We start from the raw sequence: 18,914 nt of genomic DNA, 5'->3' as shown, positions 1-18,914 counted from the left end.
TCTTTTTATTAAGTTTAGATAATCATGACAGATATTTCTTTTTTGGCAATATATTAAATTTTATATAGAAAAAACAAATTAAATCACTTTCCACTAAATTCCCCATTACAAAAACATCTCTCAAGGAAGTGTGTTAATTCCAGATCACATGACCTGCTCCATATGATGTCATTTCCTCCTGAAGAAAAGACTAGAAAGACTCCAAGGCTTTTTGACTTATTTAATATAAAGCAGTCAACAGGTTTACTACAATATCTTTAGAAATAACTTTCAATTTCAATTTTACTCAGTTGTGTATCTATAACATTTTAAAAAATCTTGATGTAAAAATGTCATGTGATGTTTGGTTTTAGGTGGCCATGTTGATTTTAGGCCTGAAAACAGCAAAAATGTCCACTGTGATACAAAAAGTTCCAGAATTATACATTGAACCATTTCTTTTAAAAGCAGGTCCTTAATGGACTTCATTTGATTTGTCTGTTCCAAAGTGTTTTATGGATCTTTAGTGGAACTGATGTTTCCTGGGCTTTTTAAAAGGTGTGTCAGGTTTGCTTCATGTTTGTACCACTAGATGGAGCCAGTGACATTTGTAATGCTTTACAGTTTTTCTCAATTGGTTTGGCTCATTTCTGGAAACCGAGATGACATTCTCAAAACTCTAGGTGCATTTTGCAAAATACTTTCTCTGGTTCTGCACAACACCATGGATTACCAGCAAAATGCCATATCTCTCTCAAAACACTTCATCCATGCCTCAAAACCAAATACTCCTCTCGTGTAAATAGTCAATGGCACCAAAATGACACATTTTTTCTCAATACCTTCAGCACATTTCTTGAAACAGAAAGTACATTCTCAAAATCATAGGTTCATTTGGCAAAATGGTGTGGATGACTTAGCACAACTCCATGGATCACCAGCAAAAGGTCATATCTCTATGAAAACAATTCACTCATGCTTCAAAACTAAACATTTTTTTCATACAAATGGTCAGTGCCCTCAAAATGCAAAGTCCCTGTAGCGTTGTGTGAGCACTACTAGTCAAAACGTTTAGAAGTTTGGTCACTGTGGCAGAGGAACATCAAATATCCCCCATGTCTAACAGTACAATGGTGTAAAAAAAAAAACCTCAGTAAGACAAAACAAAACACGAGTAGTCTTTAAGTTCTGACGCACACATGGCACTTGCACAGCCATGGGAAGTTTATTCTTACAGTTTCTCAATTGCTTTGACACATTTCTCAAAATCAAATCAACTTTTGCAAAACAGCTCACACAAATTTCAAAACTCTGTTTCATCTACTTACAAGCAAATTTGATCTCAACAAAATGCAGTTTCACATCCAAAATGATAGACGAAACTGTGGAGCGGGGCACACTAGGCTGCACTCTTTGACCTGCCTCTGCCATTGTTAGGCCATAGTTGATTACATGGTCAACAAGAGTAACCCGAATTTCATCAGGGACAGCTTGGTGTCTGTGTGCACCTCGGCCTCTTCCTCGTATTCCACCACCACGCATTCTTATAGCTCCTCTTGAAGTTGAAGTGATCTACAGTAATTCAGGGTGTTCCTGACATATTTTGGGAATTGAATAAATTGTTTTGATTGTGACGACTTAAACACTGAAATAATGCTAACATGTTTTGAAGGGTATGACACTTTGACTGAGAAGTGACAGTCAGCTCAGATCACTGACATATATTCACACGGTATTTGTACAAACTGTAGGAGATTGTGTTTAATCATTTGCAGAACTGTACTGAAACATTTAAAATTTGCTTAAAGGAATGAAAAATGTCCAATCCATTGTGTGAAAATGCCCAGTGGTTTGGAGACTTGTCCATGTTATTTTGAGAATGTCATCTCGGTTTCAAGAAATGAGCCAAACCAATGGAGAAAAACTGTAATGTGTGTTTGTGTTCCACAGAATATGAAAGGCTTTTTTTATAAGATTATTATTAGATTATTATTAGGTATATAGTCAGTTTGGTGGATTGTGCTGATAGCTACATAGTAATATTTGGAAGTTCCTGCAGAGCTGGTTGATGGTCTGCAAGAGCTGACTGCAGTGCTCAGCTCACATCTAGGACAGGATACTGTTCCTCCGCTCTACAACGATATAGCCACCACATGTTGGACAGGGAAAGTAGGACGGAACTTCCAAATATTGTGCACCAGCTCGAACAAACTGCAACTCTTGATTGCATACAAACAGGAGGTACTCCAAATCAATAGGTACTCTGTTGATGACAGAGCCCAATCTATCCCTTAACCTCACTAAATACTGTTGTGCCATTGGATGCCTGCAATGAGATATTAATCCACTGCGTTAATATAACGTGCTTAACAGTGTTTATATAGCCTATAATGTGAAGTGTGCTGAGGGCATTGTACTCACAGTAAATTCAGTATCGTGGACACTACAATGCAGCTGCAGCTGGTGGTGGAATAAGTAGTGGCCTGTGCCTGCAACCACAGATGCAGTGTCAGCTGCACAAACATACGACTATAGAAAAGACTGACTTCCCCGCACACAAGTAGCTGGCTTCTTGCTTCTTCTGGAGGGAGATTCGTCATTGGTGTGGACACCTGTTACTCAAACATGCCCGACCAATGGAGAAGTATCCGCCCACTGTGGGATGTTTGTGTCAAAATGATTCAATCGCAAAAACAGGCTTCAAAACTTTTTCACTTCGATCAGAAAAAAAGGCGTTTGAATGCCAAAACAAAGTCGAAACACTCCGAACACTTTTTTTTTTTTTTGCTTTGATTGAAAATATTTTTTTTTTGATTGAAGTTATATCTTTTGTGATTGAGTAATAAAGAAACAAACGTCCTACTCATTTTATGGCTCAAATCCAAAAATATGACTTCAATCAGAAAATATATTTTCAGTCAAATAAAAACTGAATTCAATAATGAAAAAATTTCAAAGAAAAAACGTGTTCGAATGCATTTGTTTTTTAGTCTCAAATATTTATTCTGTTGGGAAAACGTTTTTTTCTTTGATTGAATTTTTTTTTATTATTATTGAAGTGACCTTTTTTTTTATTGAAAACATTTTTTGAGGTTGGGGCTGCTTTTGTTTTCATTGAGTAATAAAGAAACAAATGTCCTACCCATAATATGGCTCAAATCCAAAAATATGACTTCAATCAAAAAATGTATTTTCAACAAAAAAAAAATTCTATCAAAGAAAAAAACATGTTTATATGCAAATTTTTTGGTCTCAATTTTTTTCTTTTTTGCATTTGAACAAGTTTTTTCTTTGATTGAAAACATTTTTTTGATTGAGGTGAAGTTTTTTCTGATTAAAAACATGTTTTGCGATTGGAGCAACTTTTTTTTCGATTGAAAAATAAAGAAACAAATTTGCCTTCATAGTTTCCCCTTTAACAGTCAGTCAACACACAGTATTTGTCTTTGTAATTTATTAAAGAATAATAAAGCACAGAAATGCAGAGTAAATATTTCAGCTGAAGAGCAGAGCTCTGACACCAGAGTCGTGTTCAGAGATCTGACCCACATTCAAACAAGAAATGCAAACTTATAATAGCATCAGTTCTTCACACACCACAGCTTTGTTTCCTCATGAAGACGACACACGGTCTGGGTGTTATTAGACCTTGGTGTTGATGCTGGTCACAACAGAATCACACACCAGAACAAAATAGTAGAAAACATTCACAGTCAGATCTATTATGTGCTCTGATTAACACACTGGTTTGTGATGGTCACAGTACAAATACAGTTCATCCAAGTACTAATAACATTTTTCTACAACAATGATGTCTTTTTAAAAAAAAAAACAACTCAATGATCCACTTTCAGCAAATTTGTTTAGGTATTGAATTTTAAGGCTGTGTGTGAATGACAGCAGTTCTGGAAATATTTAATATAAAAGCCTGAAGTTCTCACAGTTATTTCTTTAGATATCTGACCTTCAAATACACATGATCCTCAAACAAATAATGCAGCAACATTATGGTAGTTTTTCACAGATCCACTGCAGAGACGATGTACATGAAAGATCATTCCAAAGAGTGTTCTCAGAAGTTCTGAGTTGAGCACAGTCTTCTTTATCATGTTTTCCTCCTTTATTGTTAGGCTCGTTTTTGTCCCAGTAGCTGGAAGGTCAGTAAACAAAAAGAATTATTACACTGTTTATCTTTGACAAAGGAATCAGAATTGGATCAGATCGGTGTCTGATGTGTGAATAGCCTTCTTCTATGATGATAACATGTCAGATATGATGTGAATGGTTCAGTTGGTGAGTGGTTTGTGACTCTATGAGGATGTAAATATCGATGCTATGCTAAAGTGAAGCCTTACTTCAGAATCAGAGGAGTTCCATCCACCCACATCCAGGTTCCTTCTGTTTGGATGTCATTCAACCCAATCCAAGTTGAGTTGTTGGTGAACGTAGAGAGAAACGTCTGTTCAACATGAAGAAAATTACATTTTAGCTCTTAACCACAATACAGTATGAGCATTTTACCAGTTTTCTATGAACACATCATAATACAACTGCTCTAATTAAAACTAACAATTTAAAAAAAGCTGCAAGCAATGATAAGGGGACCAATCAGCTCAACAGGGTCTAATTGCCATGGCAACTGAACATATTAAAAGTGTTCATATAAACATTGGTAGAAAGAATGCAATTCCTTGTGTTGTTGTGGTCTTGTTGTAAGGTTGGAGTTGCTTTGATGGATGAACAAAGTTTTACAAATCTAAAATCGAGGCCAAGTTTTGTCAGGCTTGGACTAAAGATCAGCAGGACCAATGGTGTTGAAGATGGAAAAGAACTGTGGATGGTCAAAAACTGTCAATAGGGCGGATAACGGAATATAGCAGAAACTGATCTATTAAACAGTTCAACGCCTCAGGAAGGGGAGGCAGGACTTGGACAGACTATGTAGCTGAGGAGGAGAACTGCAGACTGAGGACACTGTCAAGAAGTGGAAGTTGAATGGAAACACTCTTTCAACCCCGTTAACACGTATTCTGCTGAGGAGGCAGTGAATGAAGACTTGGGGGAAGCTCATATCCATGGTAGAGGTCACTGTGGTAGCCAAGAAAGTCATCAGTGGTAAAGCACTCGGTGTTGATGAGATTCATTAAAGATTCTGAGGACTCTGGACATTGTTGGACCATCTTTACTGACATGCCTCTTCAGTGGTCATCTGGGACAGTCCATGTGGAGTGGCAGTTGGAGGGTGGTGATTTCATCTGTCCATCCTCTATACACTGCTCTATTCTCACTAGGGTCGTGGGGGGGCTGGAGTCTATCCCAGCTGAGTCACGCGACGGCAGGGTACACCCTGGACATGTCGCCAGTCTGTCGCAGAGCTACATATACAGACAAACAATCACTCTCACATTCACACCTACGGGCAATTTAGAGTCATCAATTAACCTCAGCATGTTTTTGGACTGTGGGAGGAAGCCGGAGTGCCCGGAGAAAACCCACACATGCACAGGGAGAACATGCAAACTCCATGCAGAAAGATCCCGGGAAAGCCGGGACACGAACCAGGGATCTTCTTGCTGCAAAGCGAAAATGCTAACCACTACATCACTGTGCAGCGCCAGGGTGGTGATTCCTATCTTAAACAATGGAAAGTGCTCCGATTACTTTGCTATCACACTTCCTCCTTGGGAAAATTTACTTCAGGCTGCCAGAAATGGAGGCTCAGCCGATCGTCAAACTTCAGATTCAGGATTGAATCTGACCCTGCCATGGATGAATGGATGGATGGATGGACAATGAATATCTATGCAGCTTCTCTGGTTTTAAATACTATCTAGAGTTTAACTGAATTCTGTGCTGCAGAAAGTCACAGAAAATGTCCGTTGTTAGTTGTTAAAGGTTTCTAATCTTTAAATATGGGCTTATTAAAGACACACAGTTTAAGTCTACAATGTCTGAATTAAAACACACTGGAAGGGAACACAGTTATTTCCTTTTAGTCTTGAAAACTGGGCAAAGTAATGTACACTGAGGATGAAGACTGAAATACATTTCCATGTTATTGAAAGCATGCTAAAACAGGTTCTGTACCTGTTCTTCATCGCTGTTTATCACCACCAGATCTGCTCCTTTGCTTCTGCAGTCCTCCCTGCCTTTGGTCCAGGAACCAGACTCTTGAGAGAGGTGATAACAGGAACAACTGAACATCTTCCATCCTGCAGGACACGTTTTGTCTGGAAGAAATATCAAACGATGCTCATTACTGATCAAAATGTGCATGTATTAATGAAGTTATTTTAGCACAAGTCAATGTTTTCAGCAGATACCCCTAAAGGCCTCTACAACAATGTCTAAGTTAGACTTGGATCTAAACAGTAATTTGTCTTCAGTCCATGCAGTGATTTTATTTGCTAGAAGACATATTATGGGTGAAATGAGAAGTCTACATCATGACTGAAGATTTCTACCTTGAAACTACAGAGTAACGATGACAATGTCAAAAACACGGCTTCAGATTTCTGGTATTTCATGCGTGACCAACACATGAACCCAGTTCTGTTCTAAATTCTAAATTCATTAATTAAATTCAATTAAATTTATTTAATGAAAGATTGCAGAGCATGCAGAGATGAGTTTTTTTGAGGTTTAATCAATGGCGAGAGAGGAACTTCAAGGATTTTATCTTATTTGATAATTTCTTATTTTTAATTCTTCTGCTCATTTCGTGGTCATCTCATGACTGGAGAGTAACAGGTAGACATTTCTATCTTCTATCAGGCAGGGAAGGACTCACTCTGTTTGGACAAACACTGAAGTCTGTCCCGTTCTTTGGTCATTTCAGTGAGGCTGGCATTCAGTCGGTCTTTCTCTTCTTTGGTGGCGGATAAATCTGCAGCCGAGTCACGGTCTGAAATATCAAGGTACATTTTTCAGAAACACCAGAGTCCTGATGCTTTCTATTAATCCTGTCTCTCAACTTCAGTCCTAAATCAAATTATTCTCACATTTTGTGGAACTCAGCTCAGTGAATCTGATTTCTGTAGAGAACAGAAACAAAACTTGACTTATTCTACTGTTCTGACCTGAGTGAGTTCCATAAAATCAATCTTAGCTGCTCTTGCATTTTTCATGACTGACATGAATTAAATCAATTTAAATGAGGTGGGGGACTTGAACCCAAGGCTGACTTTACAGAATAAGTTAAAAGTACCTGAACCCAAGTGCAACTGTGTTAAAACTGTAGTTTTACAGCATCATAGCACAAACTAGCTCAGCTGTAATGAGTAAAAAGAGAAGTCCGCCTATCACATAGCGCCTTATATTGGGAAAAAAAATGACCTAAAACCTGCATCTGAATCAGTACTTTTTATTCCTGTGGCGAAAAGAAAAGAAGTATTTCAGAAGACAGTCGTCCATCAGAGCAGAATAAGGTTCCTGAAAATCACACATTTACGTTCATGTTTAACCCACTTTTACAATAAAAAGATTTAAAGTTGTTTTACTCACAGAGGACACCGAGGACGATGAGTCCAAGCAGCAGGAAAACACTCAGCAGCCCCAAACAGAGAATAACTGAATGAAAACTCCTCTGAGAACTCCTCGGACCTTAACGCAGAAATAAACCAATTATCTGTACAGCAGTAAATGACAGATAATAATGTATATTCTATTTAGAATCTCTGTCACTTCATTCTTACCTGTTTGATTCCTGGAACGTTTTGGGTCGGCAGGTTTGGGAGGTTTCATGTCGACATAAATTTCCTCCATTGCTGGTAAGGTGGCGGATTTTTCCTCAGATTATCAGGTCTGTAGCACAGACTGCAGTGAGTGTGAAATGTGATCGTTTTCAGTTTCTTATGTTCTCAGGAAGTGACAAGTTTCAGAGGTGATGGACGATCTACCACTGAAACAGAATTGTTTGCTCTGTGGCTGTATAATGGCAGTGACATAGAAAGAGACATCCTCTGTGGTTCACAGTTCTCTAGCAGCTGTCAAGACAATCTTTTTATTGTAAAAGTGGGTTAAACATGAACGTAAATGTGTGATTTTCAGGAACCTTATTCTGCTCTGAAGGACGACTGTCTTCTTAAATACTTCTTTTCTTTTCGCCACAGGAATAAAAAGTACTGATTCAGATGCAGGTTTTAGGTCTTTTTTTTTTTCTTCAAAATATAAGGCGCTATATGATGGGCGGCATCAGGACTTTGGTGTTTCTGAAACATGTACCTTGATATTTCAGGCCGTGACTCGGCTGCAGATTTATCCTCCATCAAAGAAAACCTGACTGAGCGTCTGCAGGCCAGTAAGGTTAGCGGACTCTGTTGAATGGCTAAGTTACATAACCACAAACAAATCTCACAATATCACAGTAAATCGAGTTTGTGGTTTTTTTTAATTCATGCCGAATTAAAGAGCTGCTCCTCACCATTCACGAGTGTTTGTTTCATATTCGACATCCTTAACTTTATCTTGTAAATTAGCGTCCGAAATTAAATGGGAACATTTGCAATGGAGTTCGTCAGCCGCTTCCACCACTGAACGCGGTAAACTACTTAATAGGAACTGGACTTCAAACAATTTATACACGGCGTCGAAAAGCGTATAAACTGTAATGTCTGAAGTGTGACAGGAGACGGTGTATTTTTGGTTAAATTATACAATGTTCGCCTTCAAAGTCATTCATATAAACTGCCTGTAATGTGCAGCAAATAGTAGTTAAACGGTGCCAGCTCTTCAGTGACCTTAACGGGTCCGTACCTCTAGTACAGATGCTACGGGTACGGGTCCGTACCTGTAGCATCAACCGATGTAAAAATGCCATGTGATGTTTGGTTATAGGTGGCCATGTTGATTTTAGGCCTGAAAACAGCAAAAATGTCCACTGTGATACAAAAAATCCCAGAATTATACATTGAACCATTTCTTTTAAAAGCAGATCCTTAATGGACTTCATTTGATTTGTCTGTTCCAAAGTGTTTTATGGATCTTTAGAGGAGCTTATGTTTCCTGGGCTTTTTAAAAGGTGTGTCAGGGTTGCTTCATGTTTGTACCACTAGATGGAGCCAGTGACATTTGTAATGCTTTAATGTATGTTTGTGTTCCACAGAATATGAAAGGCTTCTTTATAAGATTATTATTAGATTATTATTAGTTATATAGTGAGTTTGGTGGATTGTGCTGATAGCTACATATTAATATTTGTTTAGTTTATTCTTTACATTGTTTTCTGTGTTTGTTTGCATGTGTGTTTCTTTATTTGTAGCTTGCATTTGATTTGTCTTCATGTTTTCTTCTTATTGCAGCTCTCAGTTCTATCTGGTTCAATGATTCGTGTCTTTATTCATATTTGCTTCCATCTCTTTCATTTTTATTGTTAGTTGACATTTTAGTCAGTTTTTATCAATAAGTGATTGTTTCTATTATGAATAATTATAGAATTTGTGAAGACATGATCATAATGAACATAAAAAACATTTATTTTATTTTTTTTACTTTTAACAAAAATGTATGCAAGATGTATCCCATGGACTTCAAAAGTCCCTAAATTCCAGATTGATCCATTTTTAAACTAAAACTTGATTTGTTCCTTTCACAGTTGTTGTTTTGTTGCACTACCGGCACATGAAGAGGTAAAACCTACTATCCTTAAAACACACACACACATAAATATACTGGAAGAAATAAATGTTTTTGTTCATTTGTTTTTTGTTTTTCTTTACTGTTTTTATTTCTTATTTTTGAAGCAATTATTTTACAGATTTTCCCTTCAGATCTAGTAAAATCACAAAAAATTTAAATTAATTTACATGTTTTCAGCTGCAGCCATCAGCAACAGTATCACTATTTCACACACATTTTCTGTTATTTTCACAGATTTTTAAAGTTTTTCAACTTTCTTTTTCAACATACTTTTTTGTGGCACTCCTGCTGTCACATTTTCACAGATTTTTTTTGTTTTGCAGATTTTTGTTTTCACAGACAGATGTACATATACGCAAGTATATACGACAAGCAGATAGCTTTACATACTTGGGAAGCATCATCAAACCCGAGGGCGGCACAAAAGAAGACATCCACAGCAGACTAAGCAAGGCAAGGAGTGTGTTTAAGGGAATGAACAATGTCTGGAGATCAACACAGTACAACACAAATACCAAGCTGAAACTATACCAGAGCTGCGTTGTATCAACACTGCTGTATGGAGCAGAATGCTGGAGAATGACGGAAGCAGATCTTTCCGAGCTTTGATCCTTCCACAGCACATGTCTCCGGCGAATTCAAAGAATATTTTGGCCCGAAAAGATCTCCAATGAAGAACTGCTAAGGAAATGCCAACAAGAAGACATGGGCACCATCATCACAAGGCGACGATGGAAATGGATTGGACACACACTCCGTAAAGACCCACAGTCAATCACAAGAACAGCACTGCACTGGACCTCAGATGGCAAAAGAAAGAGAGGAAGACCAAGAACAACATGGAGAAGAACAGTAGAGGGTGAGATGGAGTCCATGCAGCACTCTTGGAGTACATTGACAAGGCTGGCCCAGGACAGGCAGAAGTGGAGGAACTTTGTTGCTGCCCTTCACACCACTGGGTGTAAAGGATGATGATGATGATGTGAAATTCAAACTGGTCTTCACACAGATAGATTTACAAGTACAGTGATGTACACTCACAAAAACATGTTTTTAGAATGATTTTAAAAAGAGGAATTACTCCTTTTATCGCTTCTTGGCGCTGACTAAAGAATGAGGCCCTTTCAGAACTACATCTATTTGGTTTCTAATTTTCTTCTAGTGACATTTATCAGCTTTTTTGATGCAGTTTCCCCTTTAACAGTCAGTCAACACACAGTATTTGTCTTTGTAATTTATTAAAGAATAATAAAGCAGAGAAATGCAGAGTGAATATTTCAGCTGAAGAGCAGAGCTCTGACACCAGAGTCGTGTTCAGAGTTCTGACCCACATTCAAACAAGAAATGCAAACTTATAATAGCATCAGTTCTTTACACACCACAGCTTTGATTCCTCATGAAGACGACACACGGTCTGGGTGTTATTAGACCTTGGTGTTGACGCTGGTCACAACAGAATCACACACCAGAACAAAATAGTCGAAAACATTCACAGTCAGATCTATTATGTGCTCTGATTAACACACTGGTTTGTGATGGTCACAGTACAAATACAGTTCATCCAAGTACTAATGACATTTTGCTACAACAATGATGTCTTTTTTTTTAACCCCTTAGTCCCTGAGCCCTGTTTGTGAGGTACCTACTCTTAGTCCCCGGCTGTAGGGACTAAGGGGTTAAAAATACTCAATGATCCACTTTCAGCAAATTTGTTTAGGTATTGAATTTTAAGGCTGTGTGAATGACAGCAGTTCTGGAAATACTTAATATAAAAGCCTGAAGTTCTCACAGTTATTTCTTCAGATATCACCTTCAAATACACATGATCCTCAAACAAATAATGCAGCAAGATTATGGTTGTTTTTCACAAATCCACTGCAGAGACATTATACATGGAAGATCATTCCAACGAGTGTTGGGAGGAGTTCTGATTTGAGCACAGTCTTCACCTCCTTCATTGTCGGGCTTGTTTGTGTCCCAGTAGCTGGCAGTTCAGAAAAAAAAAGAATTATTAGACTGTTTTTCTTTGACAAAGGAATCGGAATTGGATCAGATCGGTGTCTGATGTGTGAATAGCCTTCTTCTATGATAACATGTAGATATGATGTGAATGGTTCAGTTGGTGAGCGGTTTGTGATTCCATGAGGATGCTAATATTGATGCTATGCTAAAGTAAAGACTTACCTCAGAGTCAGAGGAGTTCCATCCACCCACATCCAGGTCCCTTCTGTTTGGATGTCATTCAACCCAATCCAAGCGTACGTAGAGGCGAACTCAGAGAGAAACTTCTGTACAACGTGAAGAAAATTACATTTTAGCTCTTAACTGCAATACAACATGAGCAGTTTACAAGTTTTCTATGAACACATCATAATAAAACTGCTCTAATTTAAACTAATAATTCAAAAACTGCTGCAAGCAATGATAAGGGGACCAGTCAGCTCAGCAGGGTGCAGTTGCCATGGCAACTTAACATATTAAAAGTGTTCATGTGTACATTGGTAGAAAAAATGCATTTCTCCTTGTTGGAGTGTTGCTGTGATCTTGTTGCAAGGTTGGAGTTGCTTTGATGGATGAACAAAGTTTTGCAAATCAAAAATCAAGACCAACTTTTGTCAGGCTTGGACTAAAGATCAGCAGGGCCAGTGGTGGTGAAGATGGGAAAGAACTGTGGCCAGTCAAAAAACTGTCAATAGGGGGGATAATGGAATATGGGGAGGCTGTAGCTCAGGTGGTAGAGTGGGTCGTCCAATGATTGAAGGGTCGGTGGTTTGATTCCCTCTCTGACCTATTCACGTGCATGTCCTTGGGCAAGACACTTTACCCACCTTGCTCTCACACTGGTGTGTGAATGTAGGTGGTGGTCAGAGAGGCTGTAGGTGTGGATTGACAGCCATGCTTCTGTAGCTTACCACCACCAGAGTGAGAATGTGTGAGTGAATGAATAATGGATCCATTGTGAAGTGCTTTGAGTGCCCAGAAAAGCACTATATGAATCTAATCTGTTATTATTAATATAGCAGAAACTGATCTATTAAACCGTTCAACGCCTCAGGAAGGGGAGGCAGGACTTGGACAGACTATGTAGCTGAGGAGGAGAACTGCAGACTGAGGACACTGTCAAGCAGTGGAAGTTGAATGGAAACGCTCTTTCAACCCCGTGAACACGTATTCTGCTGAGGAGGCAGTGAATGAAGACTTGGGGGAAGCTCATATCCATGGTAGAGGTCACTGTGGTGGTCAAGAAAGTCATCAGTGGGAAAGCACTCGGTGTTGATGAGATTCATTAAAGATTCTGAGGACTCTGGACATTGTCGGACTGTCTTTACTGACATGCCTCTTCAGTGGTCATCTGGGACAGTCCATGTGGAGTAGCAGTTGGAGGGTGGTGGTTCTTATTTTAAAAAATGAGAAGTGCTCCGATTACTTTGCTTAAGGAAAGAGGAATTACTTTCCTCTCTCGGAAATTTTGCTCCAGGGTGCCATAAAGGGAGGCTCAGCCGATCGTCAAAGTTCAGATTCAGGATGAATCTGACCCTGCCATGGATGGATGGATGGATGGACAATGAATATCTATGCAGCATTTCTGGTTTTAAATGCTATTTAGAGTTTAACTGAATTCTGTGCTGCAGAAAGTCACAAAAAATGTCCGTTGCTAGTTGTTAAAGTTTTCTAATCTTTAAATGTGGGCTTATTAAAGACACACAGTTTCAGTCTGCCATGTCTGTATTAAAACACACTGGCAGGGAACACAGCTATTTCCATTTTGTCTTGAAAACTGGGCAAAGTAATATCCACGGATCCATCCATCCATCCTCTATACACCGCTTTATCCTCAATAGGGTCATGGGGGTGCTGGAGTCTATCCCAGCTGACTCGGGCGAAGGCAGGGGACACCCTGGACATGTCGCCAGTCTGTCACAGGGCTACATATACAGACACACAATCACACTCACATTCACACCTACAGGCAATTTAGAGTCATCAGTTAACCTCAGCATGTTTTTGGACTGTGGGAGGAAACCGGAGTGCCCGGAGGAAACCCACGCATGCACAGGGAGAACATGCAAACTCCATGCAGAAAGATCCCGGGCTCAGGCCGGGAGTCGAACCAGGGATCTTCTTGCTGCAAGGTGAAAGTGCTAACCACTACGTCACTGTGCAGCCCTGTCCACTGAGGATGAAGATTGAAATACATTTCCATGTCATTTGAAAACATCCATCCATCCATCCTCTATACACCGCTTTATCCTCATTAGGGTCGCGGGGGGAGCTGGAGCCTATCCCAGCTGACTCGGGCGAAGGCAGGGGACACCCAGGACAGGTTGCCAGTCCGTCGCAGGGCTACATATACAGACACACAATCACACTCACATTCACACCTACAGGCAATTTAGAGTCATCAGTTAACCTCAGCATGTTTTTGGACTGTGGGAGGAAACCGGAGTGCCCGGAGGAAACCCACGCATGCTCAGGGAGAACATGCAAACTCCATGCAGAAAGATCCCGGGCTCAGGCCGGGAGTCGAACCAGGGATCTTCTTGCTGCAAGGTGAAAGTGCTAACCACTACGTCACTGTGCAGCCCTGTCCACTGAGGATGAAGATTGAAATACATTTCCATGTCATTTGAAAACATGCTAAAACAAATTCTGTACCTGTTCTTCATCGCTGTTTATCACCACCAGATCTGCTCCTTTTCTTCTGCAGTCCTCCCTGCTTTTGTTCCAGGAACCATACTCTTGAGAGAGGAGATAACAGGAACAACTGAACATCTTCCATCCTGCAGGACACGTTTTATCTGGAAGAAATATCAAACGATGCTCATTACTGATCAATATGTGCATGTGTTTATGAAGTTATTTTAGCACAAGTCAATGTTTTCAGAAAGTTACCCCTAAAGGCCCCTACAACAATATCTAAGTTAGACTTGGATCTAAACAGTAATTGAAGAGTTCATTTGCAAAAACGGATAACTCCGTTTTGGTAAATTTTCAGAAAACTTTTTTTTATCGTTTACTTGAGAGAATATTACTCAAACTGAAGTTGAGTGGATTTGACTCAGTAGAAAAATACATGACAAAATAGAGAAAAAATCAATTATTAGTGTTATTATCTCGAGGAAAGAATAAAAAAATGAATTTTCTGAAAACGGAGTTGCCTGTTTTTGCAAATGAACTCTTCAATTGTTCCTCAGTCCATGCAGTGTTTAAGACATATTATGAGTGAAACGACAAGTCAACATCATGACAGAACATTACTGTCGTTACTGTCTTCCCTCCGCCTTCGGCCCACATCGGCTCATCTCCTCGTGTGATCACATAAATATATACACATATGTCTATGACAAATACACGTACAGTTGTGCTCATAAGTTTACATACCCTGGCAGAATATATGATTTCTTGGCCATTTTTCAGAGAATATGAATGATAACACAAAAACCTTTCTTTCACTCATGGTTAGTGTTGTGCTATAGTTGTTTATTATCAAACCACTGTGTTTATTCTTTTTAAATTATAATGACAATAAAAAGCACCCAAATGGCCCTGATCAAAAGTTTACATACCCTGTAGGTTTGGCCTGATAACAGGCACACAAGTTGACACAAACAGGTTTGAATGGCTACTAAAGGTCACCATCCTCACCTGTGATCTGTTTGCTTGTAATCAGTGTGTGTGTATAAAAGGTCAGTGAGTTTCTGGGCTCTTGACAGACCCTTCATCTTTCATCCAGTGCTGCACTGACGTTTCTGGCTTCTAAATCATGGGGAATGTGTTGCCTCTCAGGCATATTTTATGTTTCTGTGTTACATTGCTTTAAAATGAATGGATAAATATGTGATTTAGTTCACAATGGCAGTAAAAACATAAAAAGGTTGACTTAGAGGATTTTATTTTGAAAGTCGCGCTGTTAACGACATCACTTCCTGTTAGATCGTCGGGTCTTTTCCTGTTTTATGTGATCGCTGTTTGCTCAGAGAATACGGCAGAGACGCTATGCAATACGCTAATGAGTTAGCCATCTCCTATAACACATTGTCCAGGCAACGCCGTAAGTTCATATGGCTTTATTAAGTTGTTAAAAAGCATAAATAGTAAGATTTAGTTTAAAAATGACATTATTTGTGTTAGAAAACCACATTAGTGGCATGTAATCTGCATGTTTAGAAACAGTGTGACAATGATCATTTCTGTTGCTAGTGCCTGTATAGTGACACCAGGTCACAGTTGAAGTTGTCATACGTGTAACATGTACAATACGTGTACATATTAATTATGTATTTTGTATGTTTTTGCCACAGTTTTAACCTCGTGTTATTGAAGATTTGGGAGTAAACGGTCGGCGCCACCACGACTCTGTCTTCATTGACCGAAGTTTAGCTTGGTGTTTAATCAGAGTTTTTACACTTTGCTGAGAACACTACAGGGAAGGCAAAAGAATTGTCAAATGATCTGCGGGAAAAGGTAATTGAACTGTATAAAACAGGAAAGGGATATAAAAAGATATCCAAGGATCTGAAAATGCCTATCAGCAGTGTTCAAACATTAATTAAGAAGTGGAAGCTGAGGGGTTCTGTTGAAACCAAACCACGGTCAGGTAGACCAACAGAAATTTCACCCACAGCTTCCAGAAAAATTGCTCAGGATGGAAAGAAAAACCCACAAATAACTTCAGCTGAAATACAGGAGTCTCTGAAAAAAACTGGGGTGGCTGTTTCAAGATGCACAATAAGGAGGCACTTGAACAAAAATGGGCTCCATGGTCGAGTCGCCAGAAGAAAGCCGTTACTACACAAATGCCACAAAGCATCCCGCTGACAATATGCCAAACAGCACAGAGACAAGCCTCAAAACTTCTGGAACAAAGTCATTTGGAGTGATGAGACCAAAATTGAACTTTTTGGCCACAACCATAAATGCTACATTTGGAGAGGAGTAAACGAGGCCTATAATGAGACGTACACAATCCCTACTGTGAAACACAGAGGTGGATCGCTGATGTTTTGGGGATGTGTGAGCTACAGAGGCACAGGAAACTTGGTAAAAATTGATGGCAAGATGAATGCAGCATGTTATCAGAAAATACTGGAGGAAAACTTGCACTCATCAGCCCGGAAGCTGCACATGGGACGTACTTGGATGTTCCAACATGACAACGATCCAAAGCAGAAGGCCAAGTCTACCTGTCAGTGGCTACATCAGAATAAATAAAGGTTCTGGAGTGGCCATCTCAGTCTCCTGACCTCAATATCATTGAGCCACTCTGGGGAGATCTCAAACATGCAGTTCATGCTATGCAGCCCAAGAATTTACAGGAGCTGGAGGCTTTTTGCCAAGAGGAATGGGCAGTTTTACCATCTAACAAAATAAAGACCCTCATCTACAACTACCACAAAAGACTTCAAAGCTGTCATTGATGTTAAAGGGGGAAATACACGATATTAAGAACTGGGGCATGTAAACTTTTGATCAGGGTCATTTGAATAGTTTTTGTTGTCAATATGATTTAAAAAGAGTAAATACAGTTGTTTGATAATAAATGGCTTCACCCAACCACATGACCAAGAAATCATAAATTCTGCCAGGGTATGTAAACTTATGAGCACAACTGTATGTCGATGTGATCATCCCTTCCTCCCCCCAGACGAAAATATTCGGAGCTCGTCTCTTCCCTTCGCCTTCGGCCCACTTTGGCTCATCCCGCCGTGTTCGGCTCATCTCGGCTCACCCATTTGTTTGTTACCACCACCGGAATGCCCGGGTTGCTGCCGACTCTGACGTCACGCTTCACTTTGTTGCATAAACACAAGACAAGATGCTGAAGACCTCCGCTGTTTGGGAATTCTTCAGTTTAACTGAAGACAAAACGAAGGCAAAATTTGGACCCGGGAGACCAGACGAACGGATCCGAATATTTGTCCCCCCTTCCCCACTTCAGACGTTACGGGGCGGAACGAATATTCAGATATTCGTCTTTAATAGGGCCTGATTATTCGGAGGCCAGAAACCACTATTCGGGACAGCCCTACTTTTTAGTGTCTAAAATCATTTCTGTTTGAATCGTTGCAATTTGTGCTTGTTTGGTTTGTCAAATCTGATTCTGGATTTCACTCAAAATGCAGCACCAAAACTTTTCCTCTGCACATATTTAAGCCAATGAGAGTTATAAAGTTAACTCATTAGAACCAGACACAGAGGACACCGAGGACGATGAGTCCAAGCAGCAGGAAAACACTCAGCAGCTCATACATAACATGCACATGCATAACACATGCCTGTGCTCAGTGCAAGGCAATTTGTCATTAAAGATTTCATCTGTCGGAAATAATACGTCAACTGAGCAGCCTTGGCGGAGTACTGTGCTCTCTGAGTGCTTTTCTAGTCTAGCCATGATTTATAAAAGTTCTACTCAATCAGTTAAGTATAAAAGAATCTGATTTGGATGCTGGGTGTCTTGCTCACTGAATTTCTGGCTATAAAACACACCATAAGAAAATCTTAATAACAGATGGAAGGATTTTGTTTTTTCCAGACCTCTGAATCTTTGAACTTTATATTCTAAGTGGAGAGTAACAGGTAGACATTTCTATCTTCTATCAGGCAGGGAAGGACTCACTCTGTTTGGACAAACACTGAAGTCTGTCCCGTTCTTTGGTCATTTCAGTGAGGCTGGCATTCAGTCGGTCTTTCTCTTCTTTGGTGGCGGATAAATCTGCAGCCGAGTCACGGTCTGAAATATCAAGGGACATGTTTCAGAAACACCAAAGTCCTGATGCTTTATGATTAATCCTGTCTCTCAACTTCAGTCCTACCGTGCCTTGTGAAAGTATTCGGCCCCCTTGAACTTTTCAACCTTTCGCCACATTTCAGGCTTCAAACATAAAGATATAAAATTTTAATTTTTTGTCAAAAATCAAGAACAAGTGGGACACAATCGTGAAGTGGAACGAAATTTATTGGATATTTTAAACTTTAACAAATAAAAACCTGAAAAGTGGGGCGTGCAATATTATTCGGCCCCCTTGCATTAATACTTTGTCGCGCCACCTTTTGCTGCAATTACAGCTGCAAGTCGCTTGGGGTATGTCTATCAGTTTTGCACATCGAGAGACTGAAATTCTTGCCCATTCTTCCTTGCAAAACAGCTCGAGCTCAGTGAGGTTGGATGGAGAGCGTTTGTGAACAGCAGTCTTCAGCTCTGCCCACAGATTCTGGATTGGATTCAGGTCTGGACTTTGACTTGGCCATTCTAACACCTGGATATGTTTATTTGTGAACCATTCCATTGTAGATTTGGC

At 39.6% G+C, this 18,914-nt stretch overlaps 2 long non-coding RNA genes across 2 annotated transcripts in view; both read left to right on the top strand.

Annotated features, from left to right (window-relative positions):
- The first annotated feature begins 7,497 nt into the window (after window positions 1-7,497).
- The window catches only part of LOC127537083 (uncharacterized), a 39,497-nt gene continuing 28,080 nt past the window's right edge, over window positions 7,498-18,914 (top strand). The window contains exon 1 of the long non-coding RNA XR_007946568.1: window positions 7,498-7,706. This is a non-coding gene — a long non-coding RNA (uncharacterized LOC127537083). The remainder of the gene's footprint in view (window positions 7,707-18,914) is intronic.
- Window positions 15,555-17,173, top strand: LOC127537082 (uncharacterized). The gene is made up of 2 exons (XR_007946567.1): window positions 15,555-15,667; window positions 15,918-17,173. It is a non-coding gene; the product is annotated as an uncharacterized LOC127537082 (long non-coding RNA).

The sequence above is a fragment of the Acanthochromis polyacanthus genome, chromosome 14 (genome assembly GCF_021347895.1).
Source record: "Acanthochromis polyacanthus isolate Apoly-LR-REF ecotype Palm Island chromosome 14, KAUST_Apoly_ChrSc, whole genome shotgun sequence".
NCBI classification, from domain to species: domain Eukaryota; kingdom Metazoa; phylum Chordata; class Actinopteri; family Pomacentridae; genus Acanthochromis; species Acanthochromis polyacanthus.
Note: the sequence above shows the minus strand (reverse complement) of the source record. Positions and strands in the feature narration are given on the sequence as shown.